Source organism: Cricetulus griseus, chromosome 8, assembly GCF_003668045.3.
Source record: "Cricetulus griseus strain 17A/GY chromosome 8, alternate assembly CriGri-PICRH-1.0, whole genome shotgun sequence".
Classification (NCBI taxonomy): domain Eukaryota; kingdom Metazoa; phylum Chordata; class Mammalia; order Rodentia; family Cricetidae; genus Cricetulus; species Cricetulus griseus.
The window spans coordinates 59,168,028-59,185,764 of NC_048601.1; the positions used below are offsets into that span (position 1 = coordinate 59,168,028).

The 17,737-nt window shown below is 40.2% G+C and overlaps 1 long non-coding RNA gene across 9 annotated transcripts in view; it reads right to left on the minus strand.

Annotated features, from left to right (window-relative positions):
• Positions 1-935: 935 nt before the first annotated feature.
• Positions 936-17,737, minus strand: part of LOC103163383 — a 66,019-nt gene continuing 49,217 nt past the window's right edge. For all 9 annotated transcript variants that reach the window (XR_003487508.2, XR_003487507.2, XR_004771014.1 and 6 more), the window contains one exon: positions 936-1,328. This is a non-coding gene — a long non-coding RNA (uncharacterized LOC103163383). The remainder of the gene's footprint in view (positions 1,329-17,737) is intronic.

Below are 17,737 nucleotides of genomic sequence, written 5' to 3' on the forward strand. Positions count from 1 at the left end.
GAAAAGATAAAGGATAGAGAAAGTCCTTAAAAGATGCAGAGCAGCTGGCACACACCCTTAATCTCAGTACTTGGGAGGCAGAGGCAGGTAGATCTCTATTATTCCAAGGCCAGCCTCATTACAGAGTGAGATCGAGGGCAGCCAAAGTTACACAGAGGAAACCTGTCTCAAAAAACAAAAATTAAAAATAAAATAGAGTTTTTAAAAAAAGGCTATGTAAAGATGGAAAATAATACAGTCTCACTACTGTATGTTATTGTGTTTTCTTTGAATTGTTTGGTTACTGAGGAAGCAGCAACAGCTGCTAAAAGATGTTTGATTATAAATGCTGCTGGATTAATCCAAATTATTTACTTTGAAAATGCTTTGACTCAAAATTTAAGTCTACGGACATGTTACTTCAGAAAGAGATACTTGTTTTGTTTCACAGAATATGAGAAGCTGTGGATTCCTTTCAGACTAATATTGTTTGATCAATCAAGACCCCTGAAACAGTAGCCCACATGATCCAACATCCAAAGCAGCTAAGACGATACAGTCTTTGAAGAAAGAAAAGAAGATATCGGGAGATAGAAAGACCTTCCATGTTTATGAATCCATAGAATTAACATAGTAAACATGGCCATCTTATTAAAATCTTTGTGAATCACTGAAGATGGGTTTAGTGAATCAAAGGGAGGCTCTGATCCATGAGGTCAGGCCAGTGGGGTGCCTGATTGTTGGCATTCTTCCCCTTTGTTTGTTACAAAAGATGAGGAACTAGCAAGGGGTGATTGTGAGGCAAGAATGAGGGTGCTTTGGTATTTAGACTGCTTTCTGTGGTCTGGGATGTTATCATCTTTGGGGCATTGCTGATATCACTATCAGTAACACATAGTCATGAGCCTTCAGCTCTGTGGCTAGCATTTGGTACTTCTGCAACAATAACTGACTAATTGATTAGAGATGTTTTTAATTCATTGGGGGAACATAGAGAAAACATCGATAAAGCAGGGTGCAATTATTGAAAGCAGAAAAATGAGATTGAGAGGCATCAGGAAGGAAAGTATTCACTTCCATATGGGGTTCTTAAGAGCAGAGAGGCTGGAGGCTGGAGTCAGTGCTTACATTTTTGGAGGTCTGTTTGTAGTAGCTGGATTTTGTTTTATATTCAACCTGATTGGATGACATAGATGACACATTCCTTTTGGAGGAAGAGGCAAAGGCCACCTTTTCAAGCTGTAAGAGTATCTAGTCCCTGTCCATCTTGGAGTACCACTGTAGCCATGGAGTCAATTAGTCCTTGAAGAGTGAGTATGGTTGGCCATCTGCTGGAGATCCTGGATGAACTGGGAAGAAAACAGATAACACAAGGTCAGGGAGCCTGTTAGTACTGCTGTCCTGGTGATGAAACATGCAGATATTCCTTGACAGCCAGGAGGGGCAAAATTCAAACCACATTTTATCTTGTTGGGCAATTATTGAGTCCATGACTGGAATTGATTGGGGTCCTTTTTTATGCCTTAACCCCAAATTGGAGAAGAGAAATAGTAGTGCACAAACTCCTGATCACCTAGCAGGTAGATGATGTAGACTTGAGTAACACAAAGAATGGAGGTGTTATGGACTATGGAGCACTGGGTCTGAAATAGAGTGTTGACTGAGGCTTAAGGTTTTTGTTTGTTTGTTTAGGAGATTTAATGCCCATACAAAAATACAAAACGCACAGGGCCTGAGATGAATGGTAAGGTAAGGTTATTTGACAAGGTTATGAGAGAAGCTGTTAAGTGGCAGTTGTAAGATAGTCCCAGGAGGCCCTTTCTGCCGACCGACGCAGGAACTAGGTGAGTGAGCCTCTGCACTTACCCAACTCCCACCCAAACCATCACTCACCCCAACCACCCCCACACCCCCGCCAGTGCCTGCCTTCTTGGGGAAGACACGCCCAGGAAGGGAAGACCTCCCTGTTCCCTGAATCTGGTAGCACCCCACTCTTCCACCCCTTTCTGACAACCGACCCAGGAATGAGGTGAGTGAGCCTTGGCCCTTACCCAACCCCCACCCAAACCATCACTCACTCCGACCACCCTGGGCCTGCCCCCACCTGCTTGGGTTAGACACCCACAGACAAGGAGGAGATCCCTGAATCTGGAAACACCCCACTCTTCCATCTCTTTCCGCCAACTAATCCACAAGGAATGAGGAGACTACCAGGAGAGGCAAGACCATCCAGAGTTGTGGACATTGAATTCCTGGCCCCCACACACCACTGGGTCACAGGAGGAGATAGAGAGACCCCAACTGCACCCACTAAAAGAAGATATGGAAAGAAGACAGAATAAGATTTCACTCAACAACAGAAAGACCAAGATGACACCACCAGAATCTAGGGACTCCACTCCAGCAAGCCCAACACAGAGCATGAAGATGAGATGGACCTCAAAAATTATCTCAGCAAGATGATAGAGACATGTAAAGAGGAAACAAGAAAATCCCTTAAAGAAATAGAAGAAAAAGCAAACAAAAATTACACGAAATGGAGGAAAAGACAAACCAAAAAAATTCAAGAAATAAACAAATCTCTTAAAAAATCTAAAGAAACCCAAGAAAAGACATCCAAACAAGTGACGGATGTTCTTGAAACAGTTCAAAGCATGAAAGATGAAATAGACACAATAAAGAAAACACAGAAAGAGGCGATGCTGGAAATGGAAAGGCTGGATAAACGATCAGGAACTAAAGATGTGAGTGTAACCAATAGAATTCAAGAGATGGAAGAGAGAATCTCAGCTATTGAAGACTCGCTAGAAGATATACATTCATCAACCAAAGAAAACCTCAAGTCCAACAAATCCCTAACACAAAATATCTAGGAAATATGGGACAACATAAAAAGACCAAACCTAAGAATAATAGGTGTAGAAGAAGGTGAAGAATCACCGCGCAAAGGTACAGAAAACATATTCAACAAAATCATAGAAGAAAACTTCCCCAACCTACACAAGGATATGCCTATGGAAGTACAAGAAGCTTGCAGGACACCAAACAGACTGGACCACAAAAAGAAGTCCCGCCGACACATAATCATCAAAACACCAAAACTACAGAATAAAGAGAAAATATTAAGAGCAGCAAAGGAAAAAGGACAAGTAACCTATAAAGGCAAACCAAACAGAATAACACCCAACTTCTCAATGGAAACTCTGAAAGCCAGAAGGTCTTGGATAGATACCCTACAAGCACTAAGGGAGCATGGATGTCAACCCAGATTACTGTATCCAGCAAAACTTTCAATCACTATAGATGGAGAAAACAAGATATTCCATGACAAAAACAGATTTAAACAATACATATCCACAAATCCAGCACCACAGAAGGTTCTGGAAGGAAAACTCCAACCCAACAAACATAACTACACTCACAAAAACACTGGCAATAGATAATCTAATTTTACCAAACATAAAAAGAAACAAGAGGGCAAAATCCACGTGCAATGACACCACCAACAATAAATCCAAAACAAAGAAGAACCAATGAACAATGGACATTAATATCCCTAAATGTCAATGGTATTAACTTGCCCATAAAAAGATATAAGCTAACATAATGGATACAAAGACAGAATCCATCCTTCTGCTGTTTACAAGAAACACACCTCAATTTCAAAGACAGGCGATACCTCAGAGTAAAGGGATGGGAAAAAAAATTTCCAATCAAATGGGCTCAAGAAACAAGCTGGTGTAGCAATCCTAATATCTAACAAATTAGACTTTAAACTGAAAACAATCAAAAGAGATGAAGAAGGGCATTTCATATTCTTCATAGAAAAAGTCCATCAAGATGAAGTCTCAATCCTGAACATCTATGCCCCAAATATGAAAGCACCCTCATTTGTAAAAGGAACATTACTAAAGGTCAAACCACACATAAAAACACACACACTTATAGTACACTTCAAAACCCCCTTACACCACTAGACAGGAACACCAGACAGAAACTTAACAAAGAAACAAAGGATCTGACAGAAGTTATGACACAACTGGGTTTAACAGATATCTATAGAATATTCCATCCAAACACAAAAAAATATACCTTCTTCTCAGTGCCACGTGGAACCTTCTCAAAAATAGACCACATAGTTGGCAGCAAAGAAAACCTCCACAGTTACAAAAGAATTGAAATAACCCTCTGTATCTTATCAGACCACCATGCATTAAAGCTAGAATTCAACAGCAATACGAATTGCAGAAAACCTACATATGCTTGGAAAATGAATAACACCCAATTGCACCATTCCTGGGTTGAGGAAGAAATAAAAAAAAGAAATTAAAGACTTCCTAGAATTTAATGAGAATGTAGACACAACATACCCAAACATATGGGACACTCTGAAAGCAGTTCTAAGAGGGAAGTTCATAGCACTAAGAAGAAAGTTCATAGCACCACATGAAGAAACTGGAGGAAAGTCACATTAGAGAATTGACAGAACAACTGAAAGCTTTAGAGCAAAAAGAAGCAAACACAACAAGGAGTAGTAGATGCCAGGAAATAATCAACCTTAGAGCCAAAATCAACAAAGTAGAAACTAGGAAAACATTACAAAGAATCAATGAAACAAAGAGTTGGTTCTTTGAGAAGATCAATAAGACAGACAAACCTCTAGCAAAATAACCAAAAGGTAGAAAGAGAGAATGCTAATTAACAAAATCAGAAATGAAAAGGAGGATATAACAACGGACACTGAGGAAATCCAGAGAATTTTCAGGTCATACTTTGAAAACCTGTACTCCACAAAATTTGAAAATTTGAAGGAAATGGACAGCTTTCTGGATAAATATCACTTACCCAAATGAAATCAAGATCAGATAAACAGTTTAAAATGACCTATAACCCCTAATGAAATAGAAGCAGTCATCAAAAGCCTTCCAGCCAAAAAAAGAACAGGGCCATATGGCTTCATTGCAGAATTCTACCAGAAATTCAAACAAGAGCTAATTCCAGTACTCCTCAAACTGTGCCTCACAATAGAAGCAGATGGGATATTGCCAAACTCTTTCTACGAGGCTACAATCACTTTGATACCCAAGCCACACAAAGATATGACTAAGAAAGAGAACTAGAGACCAATATCCCTCATGAACATCAATGCTAAAATGCTCAAATAAAATATTGGCGAACCGAATCCAAGAACATATCAGAAAAATCAGCCACCATGATCAAGTATGCTTCATCCCAGTGATGCAAGGATGGTTCAACATACGAAAATCCATCAATGTGATCCACCATATGAACAAACTGAAAAAGAAAAACCACATGATCATCTCACTAGGCGCTGAAAAAGCCTTTGACAAAATCCATCATCCTTCTTGATAAAGATCTTGGAGAGAACAGGAATAACAGGAACATATCTAAACATGATAAATGCAATATACACCAAACCAATAGCCAACATCAAACTAAATGGAGAGAAACTCAAAGCGTTTCCTCTGAAATCAGGAACAAGACAAGGCTGTCCACTCTTTCATATCTCTTCAATATTAAACTTGAAGCTCTGGCTAGAGCAATAAGACAAGAAAAAGGGATCAAAGGGATACAAATTGGAAAGGATGAAGTCAAACTTTCACTATTTGCAGACGACATGATAGTCTACATTAGTGATCCAAAAAAACTCTACCAGGGAACTCCTACAGCTGATAAACACCTTCAGCAAGGTAGCAGGATACAAAAATAACTCAAAAAAATCAGTAGCCCTACTATATACAGATGATAAATCCAATGAGAAAGAAATAAGGGAAACCACCTTTCACAATATCCACAAGCAACATAAAATATCTTGGGGTAACACTAACCAAAAAACTGAAAGACCTGTACAGTAAGAACTTAGAGACTTTAAAGAAAGAAATTAAAGAAGATACCAGAAAATGGAAAGATCTCCCATGTTCTTGGAGAGGTAGAATTAACATATTAAAAATGGCAATCCTGGCAAAAGCAATCTACAGATTCAATGCAATCACATCAAAATCCCAACACACTTTTTCACAGACATTGAAAGAACAATACTCAACTTTATATGGAAATATAAAAAACCCAAGATAGCCAAAACAACTCTTTACAATAAAGGATCTTCTGGAGGCATCACCATTCCCGACTTCCAGCTCTACTATAGAGCCATCGTTCTGAAAACAGCTTGGTATTGGCACAAAAATAGACAGATAGACCAATGGAATCGAATTGAAAACCCTGATATTGACCCACGCACCTATGAATACCTTATTTTTGACAAAGGTGCTAAATCTATACAATGGAAAAAAGATAGCATCTTCAACAAATGGTGCTGGTACAATTGGGTTCAGACATGCAGAAAATTGCAGATAGATCCATACCTGTCATCAACATGCACAAAACTTAAGTGCAAATGGATCAAAGATCTCACCATAAATCCAGCCACACTGAATCTTCTAGAAGAGAAAGTGGGAATTACCCTTGAACAAATTGGCACAGGAGACTGCTTCCTGAACATTATGCCAGTAGCACAGACATTGAGGTCTGCAATTAATAAATGGGACCTCCTGAAACTGAGAAGCTTCTGCAACACAAAGAAAGCAGTCAGTAGGACAAAGCGACCACCCACAGAATGGGAAAAGATCTTCACTGATCCCACATCTGACAGAGAACTGATTTCCAAAATATATAAGGAGCTCAAGAAGCCAGCCATCAAAACACCAAACAAGAAATTAAAAAGTGGGGTTCAGAATGGCTAAAACCAAAAATACCAATGCCAATCTATTCTGGAGAGGATGTGGGGAAAAAGGAGCACTCCTCCATTGCTGGTGTGAGTGTGAACTTGTAAGACCCCTCTGGAAATCAGTATGGTGGTTGCTCAGAAATATGGGAATCAGTCTACCTCAAGATCCAGCCATTCCTCTCTTGGGTATATACCCAAATAGTGCATGTTCATACAACAAGGACATATGTTCAACCATGTTCATAGCAGCATTGTTTGTAATAGCAAGAACCTAGAAGCAACCTAGATGCCCCTCAACTGAAGAATGGATTGAGAAAATGTGGTGCATGTATACAATGGAGTACTACTCAGCAGAAAAAAGCAATGGAATTTTGAAATTCGCAGGCAAATGGATGGAACTAGAAGAAACCATCCTGAGTGAGGTGACCCAGTCACAAAAAGACAAACATGGTATATACTCACTCATATATGAATTTTAGACATAGAGCAAAGGATTACCAGCCTATAATCCTCTTCACCAAAGAAACTAGTAAACATGAAGTACTCTAAGGGATAAATGGTTCTCAGGAATGGAAGTGGCATGAACTCCTGAACTAATTGGGACCATGAGGGTAGGGGGGAAGGTGCTGCTACAATAAGAGCAAGAGAAGAGGAGTAGAGGAGAGGAAATGGAGTGAAATATTGAGTTGGAGGAAGAATAGAGGAGAGAGAGCAGGATGAGATATACCATATCAGTGGGAGCCACTATAGATCTGAGAAGAGATCTGGAACCAGGGAGATCTCCATAGACCTACAAGGATGACACGATCTGACAATCCAGGCAATGGTGGAGAGTATAACTTAAAAGCCCTTCCCCTAAAATGAGATTGATGACTTCTCTTTATGCCATCCTAGAGCCCTCATCCAGTGGCTGATGGAAGCAGAGACAGACATCACAGAAATACACTGAGCTGAAATCAGGAATTTAGTTGAATAGAGGGAGGAATGAAGAGCAAAGGGGTCTGTCCCAGGTTGGAGAAACCCACAGGAACAGTTGGCCTGAACAAGGGAGAGCACATGGACCCCAGATGCTGTCGGGGAGGCCAGTACAAGACCGATCCAGACCCCTGAACATGGATGTCAATAAGGAGGCCTCTGCACTCCAGGGAGCCTCTGGTGGTGGTGTAGTATTTTTCCCTGGTGCAAGAAGGGACTTTGAGAGCCCATCCCACGTTAAGGGTTACACTGTGGCCCTGGACATATGGGGAAGGGCCTAGGACCAGCACAGGAAGATTTGGTGGACTTTGCAGAGCCCCCATTTAGGGCCCTATCCTGCCTGGGGAGTGGTGTGTGGATGGGGTGGGGAATAGGCTGGACGTGGGGGACGAGTGATGGGTGTGAAGGGAGGGAGAGGGAGAAGGGACTTACATGTGAAATAAGCTTGTTCCCTAACTAGAACTAATAAATAATAATAATAAAAAACTAAAAAAAATAGAAGATAATCCCAGGAGGAACACACAACCGGAAATCTCCAAAGTGGTAAGGTTGAGTGATATTAAGGAGCGTTAGGCTGAAGTCAGAGTCTAGAGCAGAAGACAAAATATCAGGTTTGTGTTATTTATGAGAGGGAATGTTAAAGAGGTTGTGACCTTGAAGGAATGTTTAATTACCTCTTCTACTTCCCCTATCTTCACGAGTTGGATAATTGTGATATATTGTTCTTCGGCTATTAATCATGCCCATTAGGTTCTGGGAGTGGAAGAAATGGTAGAGTTTCACACTTACAATTCTATAGGTTCCAGATATGGAGGTAAAGGGCCCCGTCTTGTTGATAGAAGAGGGAGTGAGAGTGAGGATGTTCATGTGGCAAATGGTATTGGCAAGATGAGTATGGGAACCCTCCATATCTGGCCACTCTTTAAAATAACCTTTTGTTTAGTCATAAGGGAAGCTGACAAAAAGGTCAGGAAACAAAGGAGGAGGAATGGATATAGAGGTGATGGGAAACCTAATTCCCTCCTGACAGCCTGCTATGGAGCAATTTTCCAACCTTATTTGCAGGGACTGTCTGTTTTTTGAACCTCAAATCTCCATATGTAAGGGTTGCCCTGGACAGAAGAAGACAAGAGGGAAAGGAGGTAAAGTCTGTGTCCAATCCAGGAGATTTGAGCATGGTTGCTGGGGTGAAGCCTCATTCTTCTGGAACTGAGGGCAAGGCCATTAATCAAGGTGTCCTCTGACACTTACAGGAATAGTGTCCTTTTGGGGTTGAGATGTAGGCAGGGAAGTTATCTTGATGCAGAGAAGTAAAGGACTTGAAGTAGGGTAGGTGAATACAATAAGGGAGGCCCTCAAGCATAGTGCTTAGGGACTGCAGGGGTTACAAGATTTACATTGAAGGGGCTTGCCCAGGGAAAGGGGAGAGGGAGCTGTTGGTCTTGAGAGGAGAGAGAAGGACCTTATCTCCAATATTGATGGGAGTACAGAGAGTTGGCACATGGTCAGGGTAGGCAGTGGTCAGTATATGTCATGGAAGGTGAGACTATGGGATTAGATACTATATTGGAATTTTTCAATTAAAATAGAGGAGTTAAAGGTATAAGACTCCAGATTTTTTCCATTTGATAGAGTTCCTTTAATGTAAAGGTGACATGTATCTTGACCAGACTGTCTACCTTTGAAATCTCTCACAAAGGGAAAACTGAGGCTGGATTAGGCTGAGTAGGGGAGAGACAGAGGAGGTTTCACTGCAGATCAGGAGTGAGTAGCAGGGAAACTGAGGGGTGCTGGTGGTATGGAAATGAGTGCCAGAGTTGGATGCTTAGAGGCCTGTTGTTGGAGAGGGAGAGGAGGAGACTGAAGGAACTGGAGGAAAAGGAGCTCTGGATTGAAGCTAGCGTGTGTGTGGGGGTTGTTAGCAGGGTTAATATACTAGTGGAGGCTTCCTCTTGTTCATACTTCATAGCTAAAAGGAGCTGAGTGGCTGAGTGAAGGAACAGAAAGAAAAGAGGCTTGGAGTGAAGATAAAAGAAAGCTTGGACATAGAGGATCTCCCTTCCTCCATTTACTCAATCTCTGCCGGTAGTTGTAAAGGTCTCAGATAATATTAGGATTTATAGTACCAGTAGGCAGCAGTTTAGACTGGCTTTCTAAGGGCAAGTGTGACTTCAAAGGCAGATGAGTTTAGAGGCCCTTAAGTCAGGCACTAGATCTAGATGTCTGAGGTTCTTTAAAAGGCATCCCAAAGGAGAATCTGGAAGTACAGAGAGTGATGCAGTTCCCACAGGTGAGGTAGAAGGTCCAAGGCATGCAAGGACCCAGGTAGGACTGAATTAAGGAGAAAAAAGTCAAACAGTGGATCATCATCCACAGTTTAAGAGCTAAGGCTAAAATCCTTAGAAGACACAGAAGTCTGGTACCAGAACTTCAAAAGAAGCCAGAAAGCAAAAACCATGCTCAAAAATGAAATCTCACCTAGAGGAAATAGTCAGAGGTGGGTATCAGTGAAGAGGGTCAACCATAGCCCTTAAGACCATAGCTGGGCATACCTTTGCCTCCAAAAATACCAGAGATGTGTCAGACACTCAGTAGTCACTTCCTCAGATCTAGGCAATCATCCATGTCAACTTAGAGGGAGGATGTACTAATTGTCTGCATTAGATGAATTGCCCAGTTTTCAGTTAGCTGAAAGGTGAGCCTGTTGCAGGTAGTCTGGGGACAGAGCCCCGGTTTACCTCAGACTGCTGGTAGGCAGGGCAAATGTGCAGCCACTAGGAGAGCCTCCGAGAGTCACACAGCACCAATGTAATGGTATAAGCAGCAGAAGGTGCCTTGGCAGGATGGAGCCAAGGAGCTCCATCAAAGTCACTCCATGAAACAGATTTTGCATGAGAGGTTTATTTGGGATGGGAGGGGAGTGCAGAGCAAGGGTGGAATAGAAAAAAGAATGGGGAGAAAAGGTATTGTCTTTTTTCTTCATTTTTTAATAAAATAAGAAAAAAGATTGTTTTACATGTCAATCCCAGTTCCCTCTCCCTCCCCTCCTCCTCTGCCCCCTACTAACACCCTACCTATCTCATACCATTTCTGCTCCCCAGAGATGGTGAGGCCTTCCATGGGGGGTGTTAGGAGTCTGTCAAATCCTTTGCTATAGGGCCTAGGCCCTCCCCAGTGTGTCTAGGCTGAGGGAGTATCCCTCTATGTGAAATGGGCTCCCAGAGTCCATTTCTATGTTAGGGATAAGTACTGCTGTTCTACTACAAGAGGCCCCAGAGATTTCCCAGGCCTCTTAACCGACACCCCATTCATGGGGTATGGATCAGTTCCATGCTGGTTTTCTAGTGATCAGTCTGGGGACCAAATATCCCCCTTATTCAGGTCAGCTGTTTCTGTGGGTTTCTCCAACCTGATATTGACCCCTTTGCTTATCACTTCTTGTCTGTAACTGGATTCAAGTTCAGTTCAGTGTTAAGCAGTTGGTATGTGTTTCTACTTCAACCAGCTGCTAGATGAAGGCTATAGGATGACTTATAAGTTAGTCATCAATCTCATTATCAGGGGTGGGAATTTATGGTCGCCTTTCCACTGTTGCTTAGAAGGTTAGTTGGTGTCATCTTTGTAGAATTCTGGACATTTCCCTAGAGCCTGATTTCTCTTTAAACCTATACTGGTTTCCTCTCTGATGGTATCTCTTATTTTTCTCTCCTTTATTCTTTCCCCTACACAACCTTCCTGTTCCTTTGGGTACTTCTCAACCCTCCTCTTCTCCCCTTCTCTTTCTCCTAGCTCTCTCTCCCCTCCCGGCATGTTCCCAATTTGCTCAGCAGATCTTCTCCCTTTCCCTTTCTCTGGGGGACCATGGATGTCTCTCTTAGAGTCCTCCTTGTGGCCTAACTTCTCTAATGGTGTGGATTGTAGGCTGGTAATCATTTGCTCTATATGTAAACTCCATATATGAGTGAGTGCATACTGTTTGTCTTTTTGTGACTGGGTTACCTTGTTCAGAATGGTTTCTTCTAGGTCCATCCATTTGCCTGCAAATTTCAAGATTCCATTGCTTTTCTACTGAGTAATACTCCATTGTGTAAATATACCACATGTGCTGTATCCATTCTTCAGGTAAGGGGCATCTAGGATGCTTCCAAGTTCTGGTATTACAAATAATGCTGTTATGAACATAGTTGAACAGATGTCTTTGTTGTATGAATGTGCTTCTTTTGGGTATATGCCCAAGAATTGAATTGTTGGATCTTGTGGTAGGCTGATTCCCATTTCCCGAGGAATTGCCATACTGATTTCCAAAGTGGCTGTACAAGTTGCACTCCCACCAGCAGTGGAGAGTGTTCCCCTTTCTCCACATCCTCTCCAGCATAAGTTTTACTGGTGTTTTTGATTTTATCCATTCTGACAGGAGTAAAATGATATCTCAGAGTTATTTTGATTTGCATTAACTGATGGCTAAGTATGTTGACCACTTTCTTATGTGCCTTTCATCCATTTTAGATTCCTCTGTTGAGAAATCTTTATTTAGTTGGTACCCCACTTTTCAATTGGATTATTTGGTGTTTTGGAAACTAGCTTCTTGATTTCTTTATAAATTTTGGAGATCGGGCCTCTGTCGTATATGGGGTTAGTGAATATCTTTTCCATTCTGTGGGCTGCCTTTTTGTCTAGCTGACTGTGTCCTTTGCCTTACATAAGCTTCTCAGTTTCAGGAGGTCCCATTTGTTAATTGTTGAACTCAGTGTCTGTGCTACTGATTTATGTCCAGGAAGCAGTCTCCTGTACCAATTCGTTCAGGGGTACTCCCCACTTTCTCTTCTAAGAGGTTCAGTGTGGCTTTATTTATGTTGAGGTCTTTGATCCATTTGGATTTAAGTTTTGTGCTTGGTGATAGACAAGGCTATGCCAGCATCCAGTTATGCCAGCACCATTTGTTGAACATGCTTGCTTTTTTCCATTGTACATCTTTAGTTTCTTCATCAAAAATCCAGTTGTTGTAGGTATGTGGGTTAATATCAGGGTTTTCAGTTTGATTCCATTAGTCTACCTGCCTATTTTTGTGCCAATAACAAGCTGTTTTCAGGACTGTAGCTCTATAACTCGAAGTCAGGGATGGTGATGCCTCCCAAACTTCCCCTATTGTACAGGGTTATTTTGGCTATCCTGGGTCTTCTGTTTCTCCATATGAAGTTAAGTATTGTTCTTTCAAGGTCTGTGAAGGATTGTGCTGGGATTTTGATGGGTATTGCATTGAATCTGTAGATTGCTTTTGATAAGATTGCCATTTTTACTATGTTGATCTCACCTATCCAAGATCATGGAAGATTTATCCATTTACTGGATTCTTCTTTAATTTCTTTCTTTAAGACTCAAAGTTCTTGCTATACAGGTCTTTTATTGTTTGGTTAGTGCTACCCCAAGATATTTTATGTTGTTTGTGGCTATGGTAAAGGGTTATGTTTCTCTGATTTCTTTCTCAGCCCTCTTATTGTATGTATGTAGTAGGGCTACTGATTTTTATTTTTAGTTAATCTTGTATACTGCCACTTTGCTGAGGTGTTTATCAGTTGTAGGAGCTCCCTGGAAGAGATTTTTGGGTCACTTATGTAAACTATCATATCATCTGCAAGCAGTGAAAGTTTGACTTCTTTCCAATTTGTATCCCTTTGATCTCCTTTTGTTGTCTTATTGCTCTAGTTAGAACTTCAAGGACAATATTGAAGAGATATGAAGAGAGTGGACAGCCTTGTCTTGTTCCTGATTTTAGAGAAATCACATTGAGTTTCTTCCATTAAGTTTGATGCTTGCTGTTAGTTTACTTTATATAGTTTTTATTATGTTGAGGTATGTTCCTGGTATCCCTGATCACTCTATGACCTTTACCATGAAGGGATGTTGGATTTTGTCAAAGGCTTTTTCAGCATCTAGTGAGACAACCATTTGGTTTTTCTTTTTCAGTTTGTTTATATGGTGGATTACATTGATGGATTTTCATATGTTGAACCAACCCTGCATCTCGAGGATGAAGCCTACCTGATCATTGTGGATGAATTTTCTGATATGTTCTTGAATTTGGTTTGCCAGTTCTTTATTGAGTTCTTTTGCATCAATGTTTATGAGGGATATTGGTGTGTAGTTCTTTTTCTTAGTTGTGTCTTTGTGTGGCTTGGGTACCAAGGCAATGGCAGCCTCTTAAAAAGAGTTTGGCAATGAACCTTTTACTTCTATTTTGTGGAACAATTTGAGGAGTATTGATATTAGCTCTTCTTTGAATTTCTGGTAGAATTCTTCACTGAAGCCATCTGGTCCTGAGTTTTTTTGGTTGGGATACTTTTGATGTCTGCTTCTATTTCCTTAGGGGTTATGGGTCTATTTAAGTTGCTTATCTGTTCTTGATTCAGTTTTGGTAAGTGATATCTGTCCAGAAAATTTTCCATTTCAACATAATAAAAGCAATAGACAGCAAGCCAACAGCCAACTTCAAATTAAATGGAGAGAAACTCAATGCAATTCCTATGAAATCAGGGACAAGACAAGGCTGTGCACTCTCTCCATACCTCTTCAGTATTGTCCTTGAAGTTCTAGATAGAGCAAAAAGTCAACAAAAGGAGATCAAGGGAATACAAATTGGAAAGAAAGAAGTCAAACACTCACTATTTGCAGATGATATGATAGTCTATATAAGTGACCCGAAAAACTCAACCAGGGAACTCCTACAGCTGATAAACACCTTCAGCAAAGTGGCAGGATACAAGATTAACTCAAAAAAATCTGTAGCCCTACTATATACAGATGACACATTGATGGAGAAAGAAATCAGACAAGCATCACCCTTTACAATTGCCACAAACAACATAAAATATCTTGGAGTAACACTAACCAAAAAAGTGAAAGACCTGTACCATAAGAATTTTGAGTCTCTAAAGAAAGAAATTAAAGAAGATACCCGAAAATGGAAAGATCTCCCATGCTCTTGGATAGGCAGGAGCAACACAGTAAAAATGGCAATCTTGCCAAAATCAATCTACAGATTCAATGCAATCCCCATCAAAATCCCAACACAATTCTTCACTGACCTTGAAAGAACAATTCTCAACTTTATATGGAGAAACAAAAGACCCAGGATAGCCAAAACAACCCTGCACAATAGAGGGACTTCTGGAGGCATCACCATCCCTAACTTTAAGCTCTATTACAGAGCTATAGTCCTGAAAACAGCTTGGTATTGGCACAAAAATAGACAGGTAGACCAATGGAGTAGAGTTGAAAACCCTGATATTAACCCACACACCTATGAACACCTTATTTTTGACAAACAATCCAAATATATATGCTGGAACAAAGAGAACATCTTCAACAAATGGTGCTGGCATAACTGGATGCAAACACGTAGAAGACTACAGATAGACCCAAGCCTTTCGCCCTGCACAAAACTTAAGTCAAAATGGATCAAAGACCTCAACATTAATCCAGCCACACTGAACCTACTAGAAGATAAAGTGGGAAATACCCTTCAATTAATTGGTACAGGAGACTGCTTCCTGAACATAACACCAGTAGCACAGACACTGAGATCAACAATTAATAAATGGGACCTCCTGAAACTGAGAAGCTTCTGTAAGGCAAAGGACACAGTCAGCAAGACAAAATGACAGCCCACAGACTGGGAAAAGATATTCACTGACAGAGGGCTGATATCCAAAATATACAAAAACTCAAGAAGCTATTCTCGAAAACACCAAACAATCCAATTAAAAAATGGGGTACAGAACTAAATAGACAATTCTCAATAGAGGGATCTAAAATGGCTGAAAGACACATAAGACAGTGTTCAACATCCTTAGCCATCAGGGAAATGCAAATCAAAACAAATCTTACTCCTGTCAGAATATCTAAAATCAAAAATACCAATGACAGTTTATGCTGGAGAGGATATGGAGAAAGAGGAACACTCCTCCACTGCTGGTGGGAGTGCCAACTTGTACAGCCACTTTGGAAATCAGTATGGCGACAACTCAAGAAAATGGGAATGAGTCTAGCACAAGATCCAGCAATTTCACTCCTAGGCATTTACCCAAAAGAAGCACATTCATACTACAAGGACATCTGTTCACCCATGTTCATAGCAGCGTTATTTGTAATAGCCAGAAACTGGAAGCAGCCTAGATGCCCCTCAACTGAAGAATGGATACAGAAAATGTGGTACATTTACACAATGGTGTACTACTCAGCAGAAAAAAAAACAATGGAATCTTGAAATTTGCAAGAACATGGATGGAACTCGAAGAGACCATTCTGAGTGAGGTCACCCAATCACAAAAAGACAAACATGATATGTACTCACTCATATGTGGACCTGCTTTATGATACATAGTAGTGACAGGGCTTTATCAGAGCTGTTTTTAATGATGTTGCTCAGAATGGTTTCCTTCCAGATGATGATTGAGAATCTATTTTAAAAATAAATGGGGCTATGTACCACAAGAGTAACAGAACTGTGCTGTTTTCTGGGATGTTTCTTACTTTTTTGCTGTTTTTTTTTTTAATGGAATGTGCTGGATGTCTCTACAATTTTGTTCAAATTGCTATTATTGTCATATATATAGATATAGATATAGATATATAGATATATATTTTGATTTTTTGGATACTTTTGCTGTGCTGTCAACTTTGGAAAAAATATCCCAGTTTACCATGTTCAGTTGGCATTGTTCAGAAAGTAACAGCCATATTGGCCTAGAAATGTTTAATTTAATTTTTTCCATTTGTACAGGGGTAATGCACTGTATTAAATATTTAAGGACTTATCTATGTGGATTTGATTACAAAAACTATTCTCTAAATAAAAAAAAAGATAAATGGGCTGAGAAAGAAATCAAGAGACATCACCCTTTGCAATATCCACAAATAACATAAAATGTTTTGTGGCAACACTAACCAAACAAGTGAAAGACCTGTATAGCAAGAACTTTGAGTCTTTAAAGAAAGAAATTAAAGAAGATACCAGAAAATGGAAAGACCTCCATGTTCTTGGATAGGTAGGATCAACATAGTAAAAAAGTCAGTCTTTCCAAAAACAATCTACTGATTCAATGCAATCCCCATCAAAATCCCAGCACAATTTTTCAGAGACCTTGAAAGAATAATACTCAACTTTATATGGAAAAACAAAAGACTCAGGATCACAAAGGCAACCGTGTACAATAAAGGAAATTGTGGAGCCATTAACATCCCTGACTTTAAGCTCTATTGTAGAGCTATAGTCCTGATGACAGCTTGATATTGGCTCAAAAATAGATAGGTGGACCATTGAAATTGAATTGAAAACCCTGATATTAACCCACTCATCTGGGAATCCCCAAGTTTTGACAAAGAATTTAAAAGCACACAATGGAAAAAAGAAAGCATCTTCAACAAATGTTGCCGGCATAACTAGATGCTAGAGTGTAGAAGACTGAAGACAGATCCATATCTATCACAATGCACAAAGCTTAAGTCCAAATGGATCAAAGATCTCAACATAAATCCAGGCACATTGAACCTCTTAGAAGAGAAAATGGGAGAGTCCCTTGAACTAATTGGCACATGAGACCACTTCCTGAATGTAACACCAGTAGCACAGACACTGAAATTGACAATTAATAAATGGGACCTCCTGATATTTAGAAGCTTCTGTAAGTTGAAGTACACAGTCAACAAGACAAAACGGCAGCCCACAGAATGGGAAAAGATATTCACCAATCCCACATCCGACAGCGGGCCGATTTCCAAAATATATAAAGAACTCACCCAAACACCAAATAATTCAATTAAAAAGTGGGGTGAAGAACTAAATAGGGAATTCTCAATAGAGGAATCTAAAGTGACTGAAAGACATTTAATAAAATGTTTAACATCCTTAACCTTCAGGGAAACGCAAATCAGAACAACTCTGAGATACCATCTCACTCCTGTCAGAATGGCTAAAATAAAAAACACCAATGATAGTTTATGCTGGAGAGGATGTGGAGAAAGGGTTACACTCCACTGCTG